General features: G+C 37.3%; 2 protein-coding genes across 2 annotated transcripts in view; one reads left to right on the top strand and one right to left on the bottom strand.

Annotated features, from left to right (window-relative positions):
- MED27 (mediator complex subunit 27) overlaps positions 1-21,076 on the top strand; it is a 140,329-nt gene that overhangs the window by 105,867 nt on the left and 13,386 nt on the right. The window lies entirely within an intron of this gene.
- Positions 1-21,076, bottom strand: part of LOC114938366 (uncharacterized) — a 29,593-nt gene that overhangs the window by 6,173 nt on the left and 2,344 nt on the right.

Here is a 21,076-nt window from a genome sequence, read left to right as displayed (position 1 = left end):
TACTATTGAATTTTTTGCTTCGTCTAAAAAAGCGTTTAATTAATTAATATCTCCTTATACATCTCCGTCCTCTCTTATACGTTCTCTTCAAGTTCATTAGATTTAATTGAGTCTTAATTAAGATGAACTACGCGCGTAGTTGCAACTCGCGTTCCTCGAATCCTCGGTCCTTTCTTCGCGTTCGCGGATGAAACGAACGGTCGTTCGCGAATTGCATCGCTCCTTTCACTTATTATACGAGCAGCGGATGCCTTCGCGACCCACGCGCGAAACAAGAACGGACTCGCATCATGCAAATATCGAAATACGTATTGTCGAGTATTTTCCTCCGCTCGTTCAAAAATCAATCTAAACTGCCTGACGCGTGAGAATCGCGTTTTACTAATCCATGCGAGGCGCTCGTCATTAAGAGTTTAACGCCGAGTTTCATCTGACGTGGGAGATTTTCACACGCGGAAGGATATACACAGACACATACGCAGAAAGTAGTGCGGAATATTTATCGCCCGCGTTGGCGTATAGATATTCGTTTCTGATTGCGCCAAGATTAATTTGTAATTTATACGCTGCGCATTTCTCGGAAGTTCATTATTTAGGGAAAAATGTGTGTGCTGCAACTGAGAAACTAGTCTATCCGCCCGCACATAACGCGATTTTTCGCTTTTCGCGAACTTCCGCTATTCTCGGATGCTTGGCATTTCTGCCGGGATGCAGAGAAAATGCAATTAATGAAGGTTTCGCTAACATATTAAACCAGGAGCTTCGCGAAGTAATACTTAATTTGCGCGGTCGTTATTGGAATTGGAGTAAAATTGCAGCGTATCTCGTAAATCCCTCTTCCGCATGGGCGTTCGCAGGATTTTTTTCAAGTGCGGGCATGATTAAATTTTGTTGTTTCTTATATATGTGCGTTTTATTCTCTTAACTTTTTTAAATTTAATTTTTTGTCATTTTCATTTTTTTGTATTAAATTCCAGTGTTTATTCAAAATGAGAGCAAACGCTTCATTTTCTTACTGATTTCAAGCCCTTTCATGCCCTTCCATCCTCTATGTAGAAGCCGCATAGAATGCATCGTTCAGCCTCGAACGAAAGGAGCTTAATTCTTCGAGCGTCAGCTTGTGAGAAAGCTTTGCCCAGAACGAGTCTTGAGAGAAGCGAGAAAGAGAGAGAAAGGTGGATCTCGTCCTTCGAGATTAACTCGTAGACTCCTTCGTGCCATCGTAAATATTCCAACCTGTTCTGAAGATATCTGCGATACGTGTAAGACTGCAAGTGCACCTCGCACTTGCACTCGACGATTTGCCTTAAACGATCTATCTTGCTATGAACGATCCACTTAATTCATTCATTTTCCGGAGCTTCGATGGTTGCCTTTTATACACTTCACCTCCGAAGAAATAGAGAAAGAGAGGATCGCGAAAGCATATTACTCTTGCATTTAATAACGTCGTTGAATCTCATTGAAGGCGGGATTAATATTAAACGCGCATTATTTATATAGATTAAACCGGAAGAATTTATTGGTAACTTAATTAAACGTAACAATTACGTTGTATCAATTATATGATCGCGATTACGATAGAGTCGCAGGAAGTCGTGTTCAATTACGATCGGCAAAATATTACAATACGGAGAGAGATACTGTTTGGTTTATAGTCTTCGTAGAAACAAGTGTCTTATATATGGCCAATAATTTCGAAAATTATTAGAATTGCAAGAGTATTTGCGCGGATATTGGCGTGTATTTTTCTCGTTGGACGAAAAAAAAAAAAAAAAAGAGCGATAGAGAATGAAAGACGAGACTAATGAGAAAAAAACTTGGGTACCGTACGAAACGGTTTCTAAACAACATTGAGAGAACGAGTTCGCAGGGACGACCGACAGTCGTTAACCCGCGATGACCTCGACGTAGGAGGGTATGAATGGGAATTTACAAATAATAACAGATTGCGTGCGAGATAAAGATTGTACAGAGACAATCGCGCGATTAAAAGCCGGAATGCGCGCGGTCGAGCGTGACTAGGAACGTCCCGTACGATATGAACAATGCGCAATGCTAGAAATACTCGTGAGGTGTGTAATGTTCAAATAATGTTCATAAAATGTAATATAATACGTATAATATATATAATGTACATACTTGAATGAACGAAGGGCTAAATGTCGAGACTCTATATATCCGAGAAATAACGCGTGTAAAAATTAAAACGCTGCTTGATCAAACAAATATTTGATGTGTCAATTTAGATTTCACATTATTATGACGCAAAATATTTAGATAATTTTTTTAAATTAGCAGATATTTTTACAGCATATGCAATTTAAAATCCTTGATCGAACAAATATTTGACATATGTCAATTTCAATTTTTATGACAAAATATATATAGGTAGGAAATTTTGATGATTTTATAAAAAATTAGGATGACATCTTTAAAGCATTGGGAAACACACACATGCGTTGTCTTTTCTGATTCCAAGAAAAATTGAAAGCAGATTTTATAAATATACGATGAGAAAGTAAATTATAAAGTTAAGTCAAATTGCCTCCGTGTTAACTAAATTCTATATGTTGCAAATGCTCTTTATATACATTCTCCACTTTTTTCTTCTCGCGCGTTCGGCTTTCGCCGTATGAGAGAGCTCCTGGTTGCGACACAAATCACTTTTCTATTGTCTACGTCTACATTAATGATTATTTTCACCTGGAGATTGCGATCCACCTAGTTCCCTCATTATTCCCTAGGAAAGGGTTATTGTCAAGTGGCGAAGCGAGATTTAATTAATCCATCTATTTTACTTTATAATAGTTTCCGTTCAGGTATAATCGCGCGAACAGTCTTTAATTATTATCTTTGTTCCTTTGTTTCAATATATAGATTGTGTGAAAATCACTGACCGATACTTTCATTTCTTTCGTAAAATTCACGAAAGGAATTCGAACAAGCATTTGATCTTCGATAGAAAATTGCATGCAATCTCGAGTATGTATGTCCTCATCGTAGGTGTTTTCTACTGAAATTTTTAAGATGCGAGGAAGACATAAGATTTTGACGTCATAATTTATCATTTCTTTCAACTAGACAAAAATCACAATATAAATACAACGTCAAAAGCTTTTTCGTTTATTTATATTTTAAACGCTAAAAACGAGGAATTACATCTTTTCAATCTAGATCTAATCGTTGATATTGACCGACAAAGTGTTTTTACGATTATTGCGAGGAAACGATGACAGAGTAGCGTGAAAACGAAACGAGGGAGAGAGGAAATGGCAGAAGGGGAGCAAGAAAAAGAAGGGGATGAAGGGGGCAGGATCTTGGCATTCCAACAAGATGAGAAGCGATTCTTCGCAGCGAAACATCGTCTGCGAGTTGGACTTCTCCATCCGTTCAGCTGGAATGCGCCGAAAATAGAGTCTCGGCGCCATTTTGCAGCCGTCACAGAGTTTGCCGGCGTTTTTGCCCTCTTCCTCCTCCTCTTCTCCTCTACGCGAGAGCTATGAGAATCCTCTCACAAGTTGATAAACTTGTGAGACCGCGCTCGCGAGAGCGACGCGCATATTAAACACCGCTACTTGTACAGTTATATCGCGCGCGTACTTGTCGCGTTGATTGTGTATACACGGGATTGTCTCTCGAGTGCACAAGGGCTCGATTCAACAATCCGGCGATGTAGACGCGCGAAACGACGCGTCGAATCCTCAAAATCCCACCTACGCGACCCGAGAATATCACACATCCGCGATATAACAATGCGATCTCCTCGCACAATAAGTTGTAGCGCCGGCGCTACGCGTTGCATACGAATCGTCGCTTTTACAGTGACTCACGGGTGAGTCTTCCCCGTGAATCTTCTCCGCACTGTAAAAAAATATGTAAAATTACATTAAAAATATGTAAAATTACATTAATATTAAATGTAAAATTACATGATAAATAATGAAAAGATAAACATTTCTATTATTTATCGTGTAATTTTACACTTATTAATGATGTAATTTGACATATTTTTGTGTAATATATTACATATTTTTTTACAGTGCGAAACGGCTTACCATCATGTGTGTATATATATCAGAGTTGGCAAAATATCAATTAAATTTTTAAAAATTGAACAAATGATATGAACAGATTTAATTAAAATATTTTGAATTGACGATTAATTTTAGAAAGATTAATTTAGAGATCGTTACAATTGTCACAAATTAAATAACCTTCAATTGACTTCGATCATATTAATCGTTAATTAAGCGATCTTCGATCAATCTAGCTTATATCAATCGTCATTGTAACAATCTCTAATTAATCTTTCTAAAATTAATCGTCAATTCAAAATATTTTCATTACATTTGATTACATCTGTTTGTAATTAAATGTCATAATTAATTTAAAAAGTAATTAATTAATCAGCATCTCTGATAGATACATATATATATATATATATATATATATATATATATTTGGGATTATTATCCCTCCTTCTCTTTCTTCGGAGTAGCAGCTGCATATGAAGCGCGACGACGCGATTAGTGCCGCGCATTTTCTAAATGCAATTTTCACTTCTGCATGGTGTAGCAACTTCGTAAAAAAATAGGTGAATTAGGATCAATTAGGAATTCATCCTGCGCCGCGGAGAGAAAGAGAATCCTGCGGTTATGTTTTCTAATATGAAATAAATTACCCTTTCATTGTAAGATTCCAACTCTTTTATAGAGAGAGAAATCCATGTACATGGATATGCATAAGTTGCAAAATAATTATTTTATTGTAAAATTTAACTTTGACGTTTTTGATGTTTAAAAAGCAACTAGAGAGCATTTTTCGTGTCGAAGATGAAAAATCAATTAGAAACTCATCCCGCGCGAAAAGAAAGAGAGAAAGATAATCCGTGATTCTATTTTCTAATATTAAACAAATTACTCTTCCTATGCAAGATTCCAATTCTTTCATATAGAGAGAGAAATCCATATACATATATACCTATGCATAAAAGTTGCAAAATAATTAATTCATTGTAAAATTTTACTTGACATCTCGTTTGACATGTGCCTTAAACAGAATTAGAGTGTATTTTTTGCATGGGAAGTAAAACAATTAGAAACACATTCCGCGCAAAGAGAGAGAAAAAAGGTTACATATATATTCTAATTTGAAATAAATTACCCTTTCATTGCAAAATTCCAATTTTTTTTATAAAGAGAAAAATCCATATACATATTATTCATAAGTTACAAAATAATTAATTCATTGTAAAATTTCAAACTTTGACGTCTCGTTTGACGTTTGATATTTAAAAGCAACTAGAGTGTATTTTTTGTATATCGAAAGTAAAAAATCAAATAGGAATTCATTCTGGTTATATTTTTATAATATGAAATAAATTATGCTTCCTATACAAAATTCCAATTTTTTTTAGAAAGAGAAATTCATATATGGTATATGCATAAAGTTGCAAAATAATTAATTGATTGCAAAATTTCAAACTTTGACGTCTCGTTTGACGTTTCAAAAGCGACTAGAGTGTATTTTTTTTTTTTTTGTATCGGAAGTAAAAAATGCAACAAGGCAATTTCCGACACGCGGACAATAGGGGTATATGCACTCGCGTGCATTCGAGGCGCGCGCACACACACACGCGCGTGTCATAACTCGCGGATCCGAAAATAAGTCGTCGGCTTTCACGCGAATAGTTCATATATACCATATCGCCATTCATGAGTTCGTCGACGGGGTTTGTATACGTCGCGTCGCGCCGAAAAGTGCCGATGGCGTTAAGCGAGTTTCAGCAAAATAAGAGGGATGAGAGAAGAGGAAACGAGGGAGCTAGGCGACGCGGCTGCTCGTCGTCGGTCACGCTTCGTGAATGGCATCTGCCGCAAAGGCAGGAAAGAGACGGGGAAATAAAAACGCGAAGAAGAGATATCTCTCCTCTCTTAGGATTCGCGACACGTATAGAATGTAATAAAAGGTATATAGCGCGCGGAGAGGCACTCGCTCAAGGTTCCTCGAGTTCTTCGGCGAATTAAAAAGCAAATGCAAATAATGTGGTGGTGATATCTGGAGCGCGAAACGAGATGGACAAATCGCCGTCGTTATCTATGCTTGGAGGCTAATAATTTTTTTCGCAAGTAGTTTGGATCGTAATCTTCTCCCCGTGATTCTCCAAATATTTGCATAACGAGCAAAATAACACTAGCACCGTTAAGCAACGGAAGAACGATATATAAACTATATCTCGTGTCCCTTTAATTAATATAGTTTCGTAATAATCCGATTAAAAACGAGAGAGGCGGCGACGAGCGATCCTTGACGCCTTCATTAGCGAAACGATCGATCTGCCACTCGAATAGCATCCGGATGACTCATCCCGATCATCGCCGCATCGAGAGATCATTGCGCGGACATAGTACACATACGCTAATCAGAGCGTGCGATTAGAGACCGCGCTGCTCCACACAATTGCTGCGTTGTGCTGCGCTCTTCTTTCGGCCGGATCTCAAAGTGAGCGTTTCGCTGCCGGAACTCGTCCAGACGCACATCAGTAGAATGTTTTGCAACTTTTTTTTCAAGAATTTACGTGAAAAATGTACGAAAAAAATATTAGTTATTATGCCTAAATTGTAGCTATGGTAATTGATATTTTTCAGTTATAATTTTTAGTAAGGAATTCCTCGTTAAATTATAATTAAAAATATTGGTTACCATAGCTAAAATTTAAACATGATAATTAAATTTCAGGTGCAATACAGAGACACCTATAAAATTTAATTACGATGGCTAATATTTCTTTTTATGTGTTGGTCGAGAAAAATCATATTTTTCAAACCAGTATAAATAATGCTTCCGCATAAGACAAAACTTGAAATATTTATATAAGCCAAGCTTTTTACTATTTGCCAATTTAATATTTTCATTTTCGTATTACAAGAAAACATATATATATAGTGCACTGAACAATAACATATAAATTTCAAATGCATTAAATAAAATTATACCCCATGATGCAATCTATTCGACGAGATGAAGTTGAATGAGTAAACTTCCGGTGGATATCCGTGGTACCCGCATTACAATTCTCCGGACCACTAAAAAGAATTTTCCTCAGACTACATTTAGAATTTAGTCCGCATCCATCTGGGTCAGCAAGTCGAAGAACTCCTTCACGCTTGTGTCATCCATCTCGAATCTAGATGAGTTCAACGGCTTCCTTTGTCGCTACCGGAACTGTCATTGGAGTTAGGGATAGGATAAAATCTCACGTCTAACTTGCCGTGACATAATCTACTTTAGACGTACGTATATAAAATCGAAAGATTTACCGTGAATCTTTTCGACAATAAACAAAAGAACGTGTCGTTCTTATAAACATTAGTTCACGGCTAATTTTATTCCGTTTAATAAATCCTGAGTCAACGCCTGCGTATTTTTTTTTTTTCTAAAGTGTAGTTCTGTTCTATCTATATAACATCAAAACAAAGAAAAGAAAAAGGTTGTTTTATTGACCGTTATCGTGGATCTTTGTTAATGCAACGTAGATTCAGAAGCCTTCTAATTCTGTCTTTCCGGAGAGAACCGAGAGAATCAGTTAAAACTCCAATCGACTTGTATTTTATGACCGCGTCAAACACGTAAACTTAGTGTTAATGAGGTATACTCTTGGGAAATGGAAAATTTATTTCGCATTAAGAACCGGAGAGGTTTACGAAATCAGAAGACCTCAGAAGAGGCGGGAAGAAAGAGAGAACCGCTTTTAATCTCGTATATTACACAATACATATACAGATTCCGATCATTCAAATGAACACATATGCAAACATTTCTGTTCGCATCTAGAGTACGAGCAGTGAAAAAAAACGCCTTGTCAGAAGACTCGCGATTATCGCATATCGTCTCTGCGAATTCCGTCGAGAGATTCTCGCGCAAGAGATCGGATTCTCTCTCGGCTCGGATATTACATATTACGACTGTTGGACCGTGAACCTGCACACCTGCGTGTGATATTACATACCGGCCGAGCGCGTATTGCATTCGCAATATCCGGTCTTTCGATGCATGGGACAAGGATTTATTTGCATCGCGAGATCCTTTCGAATTTATTGAAATTTTACGTTTTCCGCGTCTAAAATTTAGGTATCTATACCTAAATTTTATAGCTCTGCTAATTAATATTTTTAAGCTATAGTTTTAGTATAGAAAATTCCCCGTTCAATTATAAATTAGATCCTTAGAAAATTTATGGTAATTAAATTTTTCTATGCATACGTACGCGATTTTTTCTGATAGAAAAAAGGCAGACTTTTGATCATACGATATATAAATACATGTTTAAAAGTTTAGTTCGAAAAGTCGAGTGATACGTAGATGACCACTGCTTTTCTCTGCGCGTTTCCTTCAGTTCGCGAGAGCAGAAAGCGCGTAAAGGTCGTAAGAAGGCAATTGTTCGTATGTTTGTGTATCCATAATCGCGAAATTCGGTGTCCACGAAAGCGTCAAGCCGCTGCACCGAGAAATCGTTCGTGCCGGTGACCAAATAATCTCTGTGGAGACACTCTCCTTGATCCGATTCCCAGTAACATCAACATCCCATAAAAGACCTTCTGCATTTATATTTGCATGCGCTCTTGCTTTCACGTCGCCACTTGACTTCGCTCGTAACTACGCGTGGCCATTAATTCGCCAACATTTAAAGGAAATAAAATCTTTTGATCGAGGAGAAAAGCAATCTGCGCACGATGGCTAATGATCATTTTTTTTAATGTTAAACTTTCCCGAATATAAATCACGATTTAATGTTATATAAAGTGTCATTTTATGCAAATTAATTTTTTTCACGGAGAAAGAAATTGTGATAGTATTAAATTTAGCTACCAGCGAAATTTCAGATGTCCTTAATACATTAGGAATTTAAAATTTAGTTATCACGTCTACATTTTCATAATTTAAGTTATAATTTAGCGAGGAGGTCTCTCTCTGTTAAATTCTAATTAAAAATATATAGTTGCTATAGGTAAACTTTAATTATAGTGGCTCATATTTTCTTTCCTCTTGCGAATGCGCTGCTGTACGCGGCTCTTTAAAAAAACCACGCAGTTTATTCGGTTATCCCTGTAACACTTAATTATCGATTGCACAATACGGTTGTCTCTGAAGCACGTCAGATTATATTTTACGATAGTCCCCGCGATGATTCAGCCCGGCAGAAAATCAGACAGCACGCAGAGAGTCGGAGTGAGAGAGAGAACATACGCGTGTGCAGGCTCGCATATTAAATCGCGTTTGAACCGAGCCGAGAACGCGCGTTAAACGGACCTTAATTGATGCACGGCGTGCGCTTAATTAAGGGATACGCGGCGCGCGATGTTAATTGCGACGAACTGTGTCAATACCCGGTCTCGTATATACCGGTTCAGGGGTTGGCGTGCGTCCGATAAATTAATGAAGACAATTATTAGATTAACGACGTCCTGCCCGGCCTTGGCTACGACGTGCAATTAGGATGATCAACCGAACCCGAGACCCTTTATTCTCGCGCCGTGAGCTGCCGACATATCGCACGCTAACTAAGTTAAGCGACAGAAGCGCACGTGATGGCTCCTCGTCAATTAAAATTGATAATTTCGCGAGTGCAAAAGGATAACGAGGCTAAACAAGGAGAAAGAATTTTAAAGAGAATTTTACGCGCGATTCGAAATTTAAAAAAATATTAAGAATTTTAATAAGGCTGTCAATGTAAATTATAAATTTCAATTTCAGTGGAACTATATAGTTTTTAAAAAAATGTTTAATTAAACAAGTTTGCATAAATTAATTCTCAAATGAAATCACTGTTACTTAATATAGTAACGTCTGAAGCGGAATTAAAAAATAAAAAATTGCACGATTTCTTTCGTAACTTTCTCGCAATCGAGTTGTACGTGTAAAAGTCGATCGGTATCTCGATATATCTTCGAGGACAAATTTACTCCGTGCTCGCGCGGAATTCGCGTATACGAGGAGAGGAAATGACGGAAACGTGAGCGCACCCTGCCATTACTAAAAGCTGTTTCCAGACGCAAGCGAGCGTGGCGAATTTCTCCAACAGATAAACCCCGGCGTGAAACGATATCCGCGCGGTTTTACCAGACTCATAAAAGACGCCCGGGAATTCGCGGGATCGATGGATCAGACGGAGCGTGTGATGAAGAGAGGCACGGCGAGTTATTTCATTGGTATGTCGGACACGCTAGAGTTGGCTAGAGGGATAAAGAGGAGCAAAAAGGGGGTTCGAATCTCCGAGACTTTCGACGATGAAGAGAACGCGGGAGAACGGAGGAAACGCGTGGAAGGAGATGGGCTCAAGGCCGTACTAGAGACGGAAATAGATCCCTCTTTTTATATCCTCTTTGTCTCATTTGTACATCCTCTTTGTGCGTATGTCGCACAATTGGAAAATTTGTGGGTTCCTGTTTGGTCCCCCTTAAAATTTTTGTGTTAAGTATTTAACACATTCAATATGTGTTAATCGAACTCAAATGTTAAATTATTTAAATAACTGAGAAAATGTGAAAATAACAATGTGCATCTATTTGTAATTTTTACACAATTGTGTACAAATTTAAATATTACATATATGTAATATTATAATATACATATACATATATGTAATATTTAAATTTAACACACATTTTTCTCAACTATGCGTTCCGCGAGATAAATGAGATCGCGAACGCTTATAGGGAAAACCGACATATGGATCTGACATAAATATAATGGTGATCGTCACGATTCATAGATTAAGAATCAACGCCATTTTTACGGCGAATCTCGACTTTAATTGCTGGTCGCGTATGAATGCGAAAGATTATCATTGTTATTGCTACGTTGGGAGATCTCGCAGTGAATCGCCAGTTTCGAGACGTCTTTGTGGGCCCGTCAACATTAATAGCGCGGTAACTGAATGGGAAAGTGCCTCCTCTATTCCCGCTTTTGATAAATATTTCAATATGCAGATTTCGATTATATACTGGCGCGCGCTTGAATCGCGTTATGCACAATACTGTACAATATCTATATATCCATTCGATACAATAATCGTGTGCGTTTATACGGCGTGAAATCTGCACGCATGAACATGTGACGTACATAAATATCAGGTTTCATTAATTTTTCATTAAATCTTTAGAAATCTTCTTTCACTATTACGCATATCGTCAAATAGTAAATTACATGAGAATTAATTAAATAAATGGTTAATACACGGAGAGAATTTTTTCTTAGAATTTACCCTGAAAATCATATGGTAATCGTGGGACAATATGGTATTGAAAGAATTTTATAAGAGTTTCTTCGATTAATATTTACCACGATAAAAAAATATTAATATGTACATACATGCACAATTTTAATGAGGGAAATAACTCTGATAAAATTCTTCTAATACAATATTGTCCAAGATTTTCAAAATAAATTTTCAGAGAAAATTCTATGTACATTAATTTAAATAGTAATTGACTGAATAAGCATAATTCTTCACGATTATTTATTATTATCCCAGAGTGTCTCAAAATTTCGTGATGCTTCTTTCGTGATATAATCAAATAAGAAATGTGTAAATTAAATAGTTAATAAAATACATAAAATTAATAAATTCAATACATTTAATTAAATATAGTATAGTCGACTGTATAAACATAAATTCCTCGCGACCTCTCGCGATTCATTATATATTATTCGAGGGTACCTCGAAGTTTCGTCCGCGAAATCCGCGTCGTGCAAGAGACGCGATTCGCGTTTCTAACGGACTTCACAACGATGCCGGAAATGTTTGATTAGCAGTTTATTCATTATCGAGTATGAGATAAGCGACAAGCAGGAGGTTACCTACTTGACCAGCGCTCTGGAATAATGATCGTCCCGCGGGAGGACGCGCGTTGGCAGACGAAATTATTATTATATGCACGACGACGACGAGAACGCGCTGCTATATCCAAGCCTAGGCTTATTACAAAACGCGCCGTTACGTGCGCGTATATATATATATATATATATATGCAGAATTATAGGTGAGTTCTCGTTGCATTTGTCGGCTTTCACTCGGACGCGGAACAAATCCTTCGCGATTCTCTCTCACGCTAATCATCCCTCTTGATCTTCACCGTTCATTGTCGAATGGGAAGAGGTGAATTTTTTTTATTGAAAATTTTAACATCTCGATGTTATTAAACGGGAGATGCGATTTTGATTTATTCGCGAGGAATTTTCAGTTCCGTGATGATTTATGCCCCTTAGGATGTCTGGATTAAATGCTCGCAGGTAATTTTACGCCTCGCGTCTATTTCGACGACTGTTCGCAGAGGTCAACAGCACACGAGGCTCTTTCCCAGTACGAAAAACTTCCTCTCTCGCCTCGGTGGCACTCATTAGTCTCAGAATATTACTTACGGCGAGTTCACGGTTGCCAGCTTTCGCGAGCTTAACGGGGATATGTCTCTGTTGCATCGAGAGGAGTCGCTACTTAAGTATATATACGCAGTCCGCGAGGTCACGCAGCAATTAGGCACACCGGCGATCGGTTATGGCAATTGATCTCGATGGCCATGGAGAATTTGCGGGCGCTCGTGAGAAAAAATTCAGGAGAACCCGATGACTCATGCCGCGTTTTTATGTACCTTCGTTCTCCTTTTATCTTCTGGGTGCCTCCGATCGTTCAGTCTCTCACCGCGAAAGTAAACCGACTTATTTGGCGAACGATTCGATTCGATTCGATTCGATCTTGATCGACCGATTCGTGACCAGTCTCTGGCGTTTCTTTATTGACCGTAAAGCAACTTTAATCTCTCTTTCTTTCTTACTCCGTTCTATATTACGATAGATCGCTCGATAATCCAGTCATTCTCAAGCGAGGAGTTGCATGAATTCTCTTTATGAAGAGGAGAGGTGCAGACTCCTGCATTTTATATTCTACCATCTCGATGGAATTTCAACGTGCAAGAAAGAAAAAGTAAAAATAACGATCTTATAATTAATTGCTTTTTAAAAGCCCCGATTTTTGATTTCTAATTATTCCCTCGGAGGGTCAAAGGGCGCAATGAAAATTGCTAGAGCGGCAAAGATATTACAGACGTGTCACGGATCATAATTACGAAGATGCAAATTGGATGTCAACGTGATGCTATATATCACGATCTTCCTTGACAGTTATCTGTTAGTGCTTGGCATTTAAAGATTCTTTCCCTCATTATCGCGCGTCAGCTGCCCGTCAGCGAAAACAAAGGAATACGATGAAGGAGAGCCGCGCTTTTTCGATTCTCCTCTTCGATACAAAAGTGAAATAAACGGGGCCAGCCCTTAGGCTAATACGATATTTCACTTCGTAATCGAGAAGCAGAGCTGGCCTGTTATATAAAATGATTAATATAAAATGTAACTAGCATTTGATATTTCGAAACAGCTGTTGCAAAATATTTATTAACACTAAGTAATATCAATCACATTCATCCTGAACATTGTATTAGAAATTATTAGGGAAAAAATATGATATCATTATTCCAAAATTTGACAGTCGAATAATTTTCCATTAATATATAAAAATATTAAATAATATAAAAAAATAAAATATTATATTTAATATAAAAATTCCCCCAAGAATTGTCTTATTCCTTCTTATTTTTTTTTCAAATAAATACATATATAAATGAATATTACGCGGCAAATTCGTACGATCTGCGCAGCAAAAGGAACAAAGAGATCGGGATTGCCGGGAATGTGTGCACGCAGGAATGTGCGCGGTTAATGCATGTTGTATACGTGCTCGTGAAGGTGCGTATTTCGTGGATAGAGGCAACCGGAAGAGGCTGAGGGCACCCGAGTGGAACGAGGCCCGACGGTGCAGAGAGGAGTAATGACACCGCGGTGTGTAAGTAATCGTCAAATAAGGGCCCCCTTCTAAGCAGGAACGCAGTTAATAAGGCGTGTATAATTTTACAAGATATTTTTTTTTTTAATTCCGAGATGTCAAATCTTGAAATAAAATTACGGAGTCCTCGCTCGCTCTCCTGTCAGGCGCCCTTCAATTAAGAAGAGAAGAAAAAACAGTGTTTAACCGACTGGACGTGACGGATTAGCTGAAGAGCTTTGACGTTGATGGCACATCATTTTTCATCAAGTAGACGAGGAGAAGGAGAGAGAGAGAGAGAAAACTAGCGAAATGCTCGGTTACAATCTCGACGGACTAGATCGCCCGGATCATTGAACTGCGTTTTATGACCGCGGTAATGCATATATGTATACACGAAGTGACGTAATGTTAAATCGCTTTGCCCGCCGTAACTAATCTCACGAATATCTGGCGAATATCGAGAACGAGTTCGCGGCATAAATTTTCTCCATTTTACACTTCGCGCAATATCTCTCGTCTTACGTAACGAAGCCAAAAATGTGTCTAGTAGCGCGAGAACACAGGAAGGATCGGTATATATTTATCCGGTATGTGTGACCCGAGTATTCCAGGAATTTAATTTACATATTTAGATCAGATAAATGTTCCCATGGCGCGCAATTCTTGGAGAAAAGATGCGCGAGCGCAAACGCGATTTCTCGCTTCTATCTTCGGGAAATATCATATATTCCGAAAGAGGAAGAAATTCTTCCTCGTTCGTTTGTTGTTTTTTACATTAATAGAAAAAAAAAATACACAATTTGCTTCAGGCATGTATGAAATAAGCATTCGTTGAATGCCTCGGTTACGACAAATCTCGATCTCTCTCGCAGCCGTTATCTCGATCAACAAAATGCGCCAACAATAAAAAGAACGATCTCGTGAAAATGTATACTCGCTTGTAAATATACTTTTTACACGCTGATAAATTCCGTTTGATTTTCTCACCAGCTCGCTGCTTATCGTACGCATCGTAACACGTGTTGTGTACACGTTAAACAGACTAATATCGGGGGAAGGATAACAGCTCCAATTTACGCCGAGTGAGTTTTTCTCTCTCTCTCTCTCTCTCACGCTGCAAGATTGACGTATTGAGCGAGTAAGGAGTTTCTTATGCACATAGGAAGTTATAAATTCTCACATTTTACTTTTAACGTAAAAAAAACCAATTCTCTCACACGTAACTGTTTATCGCGCTCGAAAAAAAATTCTACCGGAAAGAATATACGATATCGATTATCCGGCTAATAATATCGCTGCCCTAATTCATCCCTAGCGCTCCTTCCTTCTCATAGTTATCGTTCAACGATCTCTCTACAAAAGTCAAAGTATAATCCGAGCATTCGACCTATTTCTCCCTCGTTTCCTCGACGTGTTTTAACCACGTGAGAAGCGTCAGACGTTTAGCGAGTGGTTGAAGAGGAAACGACGTCGAGTTGGACCAGTCTCTTAATTGTGAGATGCGTGACAGGAGAATTAAAATTAAGCTTTGTCGACGGCGCTGCATGTTTTTACGAGCTGAATCATTTTCGTCGCTGCGAACCGAAAAGTGCATCGAGATCAATAATTGCGCTTATCATCGGTTTTATTGCATATGCACGTGGCTAATCGAATTTTTTACGTGGCCTAGCTTTATTATTATTGCGGCATGCAAACGATATTATCCGCGGCTACACGGTGAGCGGAAGAGCGAAGCTCAGAGAGAGAGAGAGAGAGAAAAGAGGAGAAGGCTAAGCCCGACTCCGCCGCTGGATGCTGCATTCCCGAGAGTGCACTAATGCATGGACTCGGTTATGTAAATAGCCGGCGAACAAACGCGCCCTCTTCGTCTCCGCAATATCGAATAACGGTATGCATCGCGGAAAGTGTAACTCCTCCTCTCCTCCTCCACCGTATAAAGGTCTAACAATAGTGGTAAATTCCGCGATGCAACTGAATGGAACGTGTAATTTTACCGTCGTCGATGCCGATAAAATTCTCTAGTGCCGCGAGGTAACGATGATTAAATTTGCCGGAGCATCTCGCGTACGGAATAATAATATATATTCGAGGGATGTTGATGCGGCGAAACTCGCGCGAGTTGCATAGAATAAGAATCTGCGATCGAATAAATAAAGATGGGATTTAATCTTGCGAAACGGGTTAAATCCCATCTTTAGTGAGTTCTAAAAATTTTTTTAATCGAGGATACATTTTTTTACAACACTAGAACAAGACAAGGGCTTCACTTTTATATTAAAAAGATTGATACTAAAAAATTAATAAAAATTGAACTCCATTATTAATCTGCTTTTGTCAGAAATCAGCTAATAACTGTTAAAAAAATATGAATCTTTAAATAATATATTATTAATACAAATTAAATAATAATACTAAAGTAAGGTTCTTTATATAGATAAATAACTTTAAAATTAGATAATTAAATAATTCATAAATTAAATAATTATTGAAATGCTTTATTAATAATTAATTAATATGTTGAATATGTTTAAGCAGGCTTCAAAATATGAAAAAACGTCAACGCTTATCATATTCGAAAATTTTTTGGGTTAAATATATATTTAGTGACAGCAGCCTATGGTCGGAACTATGCGTTACAGAACTATATAGAACACGTCGAAAACTGTAAAATTTCATTGTTCAAATTTGAAAAAATGTGCAATGATATGCTAACTTGTCTTGAAAGTTAACATATCATTGCACATTTTTTCCAAATTTGAACAATGAAATTTTATAATTTTCGACGAATTCTATAGTTCTATATTCTATAGCATAGTTCTGACCGTAGGCTGCCACTAAATATATATTTAACCCAAAAAACTCAAATTTTCGAATATATATGATAAGCTGGCCGTATTTCGAACATTTAATTTATCCTGAAAATTTCGAAACTCTAATTAATATTTACCGCAATAAAATATATTAATATGTATACATAGTAAAATTAATCGAATATATTTGATTTGTGTAGATATTAATATTTATCGTGGCAAATATGAAAAATTCGCTCCCAATATATATCATATTGTCACGATTACCCTATGATTTTCAGGGTAAATTCTAAAAGAAAATTCTCTTCGTGTACGAATCAACAGTATATATTTAAAGCAGGCTTTTCACATACCGTGCAAATTCGCGCTAAATTTACCTCGCTATATTTATCCGTATCTCGTATTCTTACCCCGAGTGCTATTTGATCAACTATTAAGCAAAAGCAAAATCAATATTTCGACACGTGATTGTCGCATTCCGTCAGATTCCTCTCCGTCGTTCTTGGAACACTAGAGTCGCGAGAAGCGGACTTCGTCGGAGCGCTATAAATGAAATAACACCTCGATCTGTCCGACAGATTAATCTCTTCCTTTCTTACAAACTTCGTGCCCCTCGTTCGCACGAATCCACTTTGCGTCGTAAACATCGTATATCGTCGGGAAAAGCTTAAATGAATATTGAGAAGTTCCTTCGAAGCTGCGCTTCGTAGCTTCGTTTCTTCTCGGAACGGAGAGCATCGTGTAAAAATAGTAAAACGGCGTTAGAACTCGAGCAAAAGGAAACTAATTGTGCTACTTTACTGTCAGGATTGTCATGCCGTATTTAGTTTACCTAATGGGTTTTATTAGTTCCTTGTAAAAGATGACGATGTGCGAAATGTTTATTCTTCGACGAGCCGATATAGCTTCCAAGAATTTTCATAAATAAACGGAATTTACTTTTGTTTTTTAATTATTATTATGTAATTATTATATAGGTAGTATATATGTAAATTATTATATAATAATGTATATAATTTATTATATATAATAATTATATAATAATATATACTAGGTACATCAATTTTTATTATTATACTACATCTGTTCCTTTTATTATTGCAAAATGTCAGAAAAATAATTATACAAAAATAATGTGAAAATCAATATTATTGATAATATAGCTAGTCGAGAATGTTTGGAAACAATATCAACGTTTTACATATCTTTTAAGGTAATATCAAATAAAACGGGTCAAACACACGCTACACGTTCGATTTAACAATATTGCACAGTACTGCAGGAGCGAATGACATAACACGCGGAAGGCCAGAAAAAAATGATAAAAAAAGTGTTATTTTTTTTTATAATTGCGACCCGACTAATCGAACCATCGAGACGGAAAAAAAAGTCGATCAAAGGAGTCGCGCGATATCGTCAACGAAGCGAGAGGACGCGTGCAATTTGCCTTTCATTAGCAGCAAACGTGCTTGTGACAGACACAACAGTTTCGAGGGGGTACAAACGATAAGATGAGAATTCGCGCGATGAATTCTCGCGCGAGCAACGGGATTCCTTTCGTTACTTCTGCCGTGATTTACCCAGCTAATTAGACTCGGTCTCGCGTTGGCTCTAATTACCGACGAAAATATAATTACCGCGAAAAATTTCGAGTCCCCTTTTATTCAAACGGTATACACAAAAGTATCAAGAATCGCGAACCGATTTGAAGAATAAAAAAAAAAGGAGCAAAAAGGATCAAATAATTTGCGTCTCGAGAGCATCGATGGAGACTTATTAAAGTCACGGAATGAGACGAATTTCTCGAGCTAGAAAAGTGAAATTCGAGGAAAGAAGCGTATTTTTCGTAAAAGGGTTTACATTGTATGTATCATCCTTTGTTATAAACCGGTCGCCGCGACGCGATTTCGCAATCGGCAGGAAGGGCCTCTTCCGGCCCTTACGAAGCTTTCTTGGCCGATCGTATCTTATCCGCCCGTGACTCGTAAAACGTGCGAAACCGTTGACTAAGGATCAGGAAGGGAATCACGCGTGCGTGTCGCGCCGTGATGTGTGCATTACACAGGTGTGCAAATGGAAGCGGCAATAAAGTATCCTTAGACAAGCACTTCGCCGAGGGTAGACAAATAATAGCGTCGCTCTTCAAAGAACAGGATAGACCTTAATCGCCTCTTTGCGCATCGCTTAAAAAGCACCTCGTACCTTTAATTTCACTTTAATTGAATCGACGAGAATGCGCCTCATTCTCTTCTCCGACGTGTTAAATATCGTACGGTATAGGCAATAGAAACGTGTTGCAAACAAAGACAGTCTTTTTAACCCTTTTGCGCTTAGCACGCAACAGGTCAACGCGTTGATCGGAGAGGGAAAAAGGGGTGATATAATTTTCTTGCACGTGTATACTATGTGCGTGCATGCGGGATCGAAAAAGCAGGATGATGACGTCACACGTAAACTCGCTCACTGGTGCGCTCACTAGTCGGACAAACGTGCTGGCGTGCATTCGGATAGGTCCCACAAAGGCCTGCACGGTCCCTCGGACTGATAATAATTACGGGAGGGGCTGAAGCGGACTTCCGCTCAAACGTACATATATATAGTATATATGCTCGATCTGCGGCGAAGTGGCCGTTGTGTCACGAGTGCGAACAAAATCACCTATACGAATGTTTCGTAGACTCGAATCGACTCGAGTCCAATTTTTATATATACCGAAAAAGTGCATGTGTTACCAATTAGTCCAGGAATATTATTTTTCAACCTCCATACCGAGAGAATTTTCTCTTAGAATTTATCCTGAAAATCGTGGAATAATATAGCATATAATATTAATATTTACATAATAAATTTTACTATGTACATATTATAATATAAAATTAATCGAAAATACTTTATTTACATGTATCTTATTGTGATAGATATTAGTATTTTTTATTATGATAAATATTAATCGGAGCAACTCTTGTAAAATTCTTTCAATATCATATTATCCCGCACGATTACCATAATTTTCAGGGTAAATTCTAAAGGAAAATTCTGTGCATGATTAATTAATTAATTCATGAGGTATTTTCTATGTTATTATTTGTATACTAATAATTATAAATGCTTTGTAGATGCTTTATATATTAATTGATAATTTGATCAATGAATACTCTAGCGATTACTAAAGGACTACTTTAAAAAATCATGATTATAAAAATCAAAGTAAACGTCAAAGTAAAAAAATGGTTATTGACGTGATTAAAAAAGAACAGTATTAATACTGTTATAATTACTTGGTATTTTATTGCACCGGATTTCGCGTGACGCTAGATACATAATTACTGGGTAAATAGAGTTTACGAGGCTCGCGGAATAAATGATCCATTCACTGTGTAAATATTCGCGAACCAAATGATACTCGGGTCGTGGAAATGATTCCAACATACCTGACGAGATTCGCCCGCTTCGATACATTAATGCGCGGATAATAATATGGTAATAGAAGGGAATAAGCATGAAAAGGCATACTATACTGCAGGGATTCCAGATAATTTCACGTGGTTTCGAACGATTAGTTTTGCCGTCTGCCCGATCGGGGAACGCTTAACAACGAAATAAAAGGCAAGCGGAAATATGGTCTGGTTACTTTCCGCATAAACAGTCGTACACACATGAAAGAATTCTCTCTCATTTCGATCTGTAAAGTGCGCGTCACGGTTTCAAAATACCTAGCTTGTCTTCTATCTTATTATTGAAAGAAGAATCGGAAAGAACGAAGATTCCGCGCGCGATCAGAATTCAAAATGAGAATTTATATTCTTCAGAATACATCGATTCTTTTCCCTGTAAATCGGAGGTTTCTATTGAAAGAGTCGCGCACATGCTTTCTTATCTATTTTAATTTTTCACATTTAAATAATAATAGAATTCAGTCTCTTCGGTATTGATTTACAAAAATTATGGAAAGTATATGATTCTCCAAGTGACTAATTTACAATTATAAAACAGAAAGTTCATATTTTGTTGCCCTTTTCTTTACTACATTCTGCAAACAGTACACAGAAAGAATTTTGTCTCTTGAATTAATAAAGAATTTATCCTGAAAATCAATATGGTATTGGACGAATTTTATAAGAGTTTCTCGGATTAAAATTTACCACAATAAAAAAATATTAATATCTCTCACAATAAGATATATTCGATAAATTTTATTACGTACCTATTAATATTTTTTATTATGATAAGTATTATAAGAAACTCTTAATATAATAAAATTATTCTTCCAATATTATCCCACGATTTTCATTTTAAATTCTAAGAGAAAATTCTCCGTGTAGATTTCAGATTGTCGAACGACGAAATGATGATGAAGTGACAAAACGCGTCGAATGATATATAAAGA

This window comes from Nylanderia fulva, unplaced genomic scaffold (genome assembly GCF_048542155.1).
Source record: "Nylanderia fulva isolate GAGA-0341 unplaced genomic scaffold, ASM4854215v1 Scaffold17, whole genome shotgun sequence".
NCBI classification, from domain to species: Eukaryota; Metazoa; Arthropoda; class Insecta; order Hymenoptera; family Formicidae; genus Nylanderia; species Nylanderia fulva.
The sequence above is the reverse complement of the archived record's forward strand: the minus strand, read 5'-3'. Positions and strand labels throughout refer to the sequence as shown.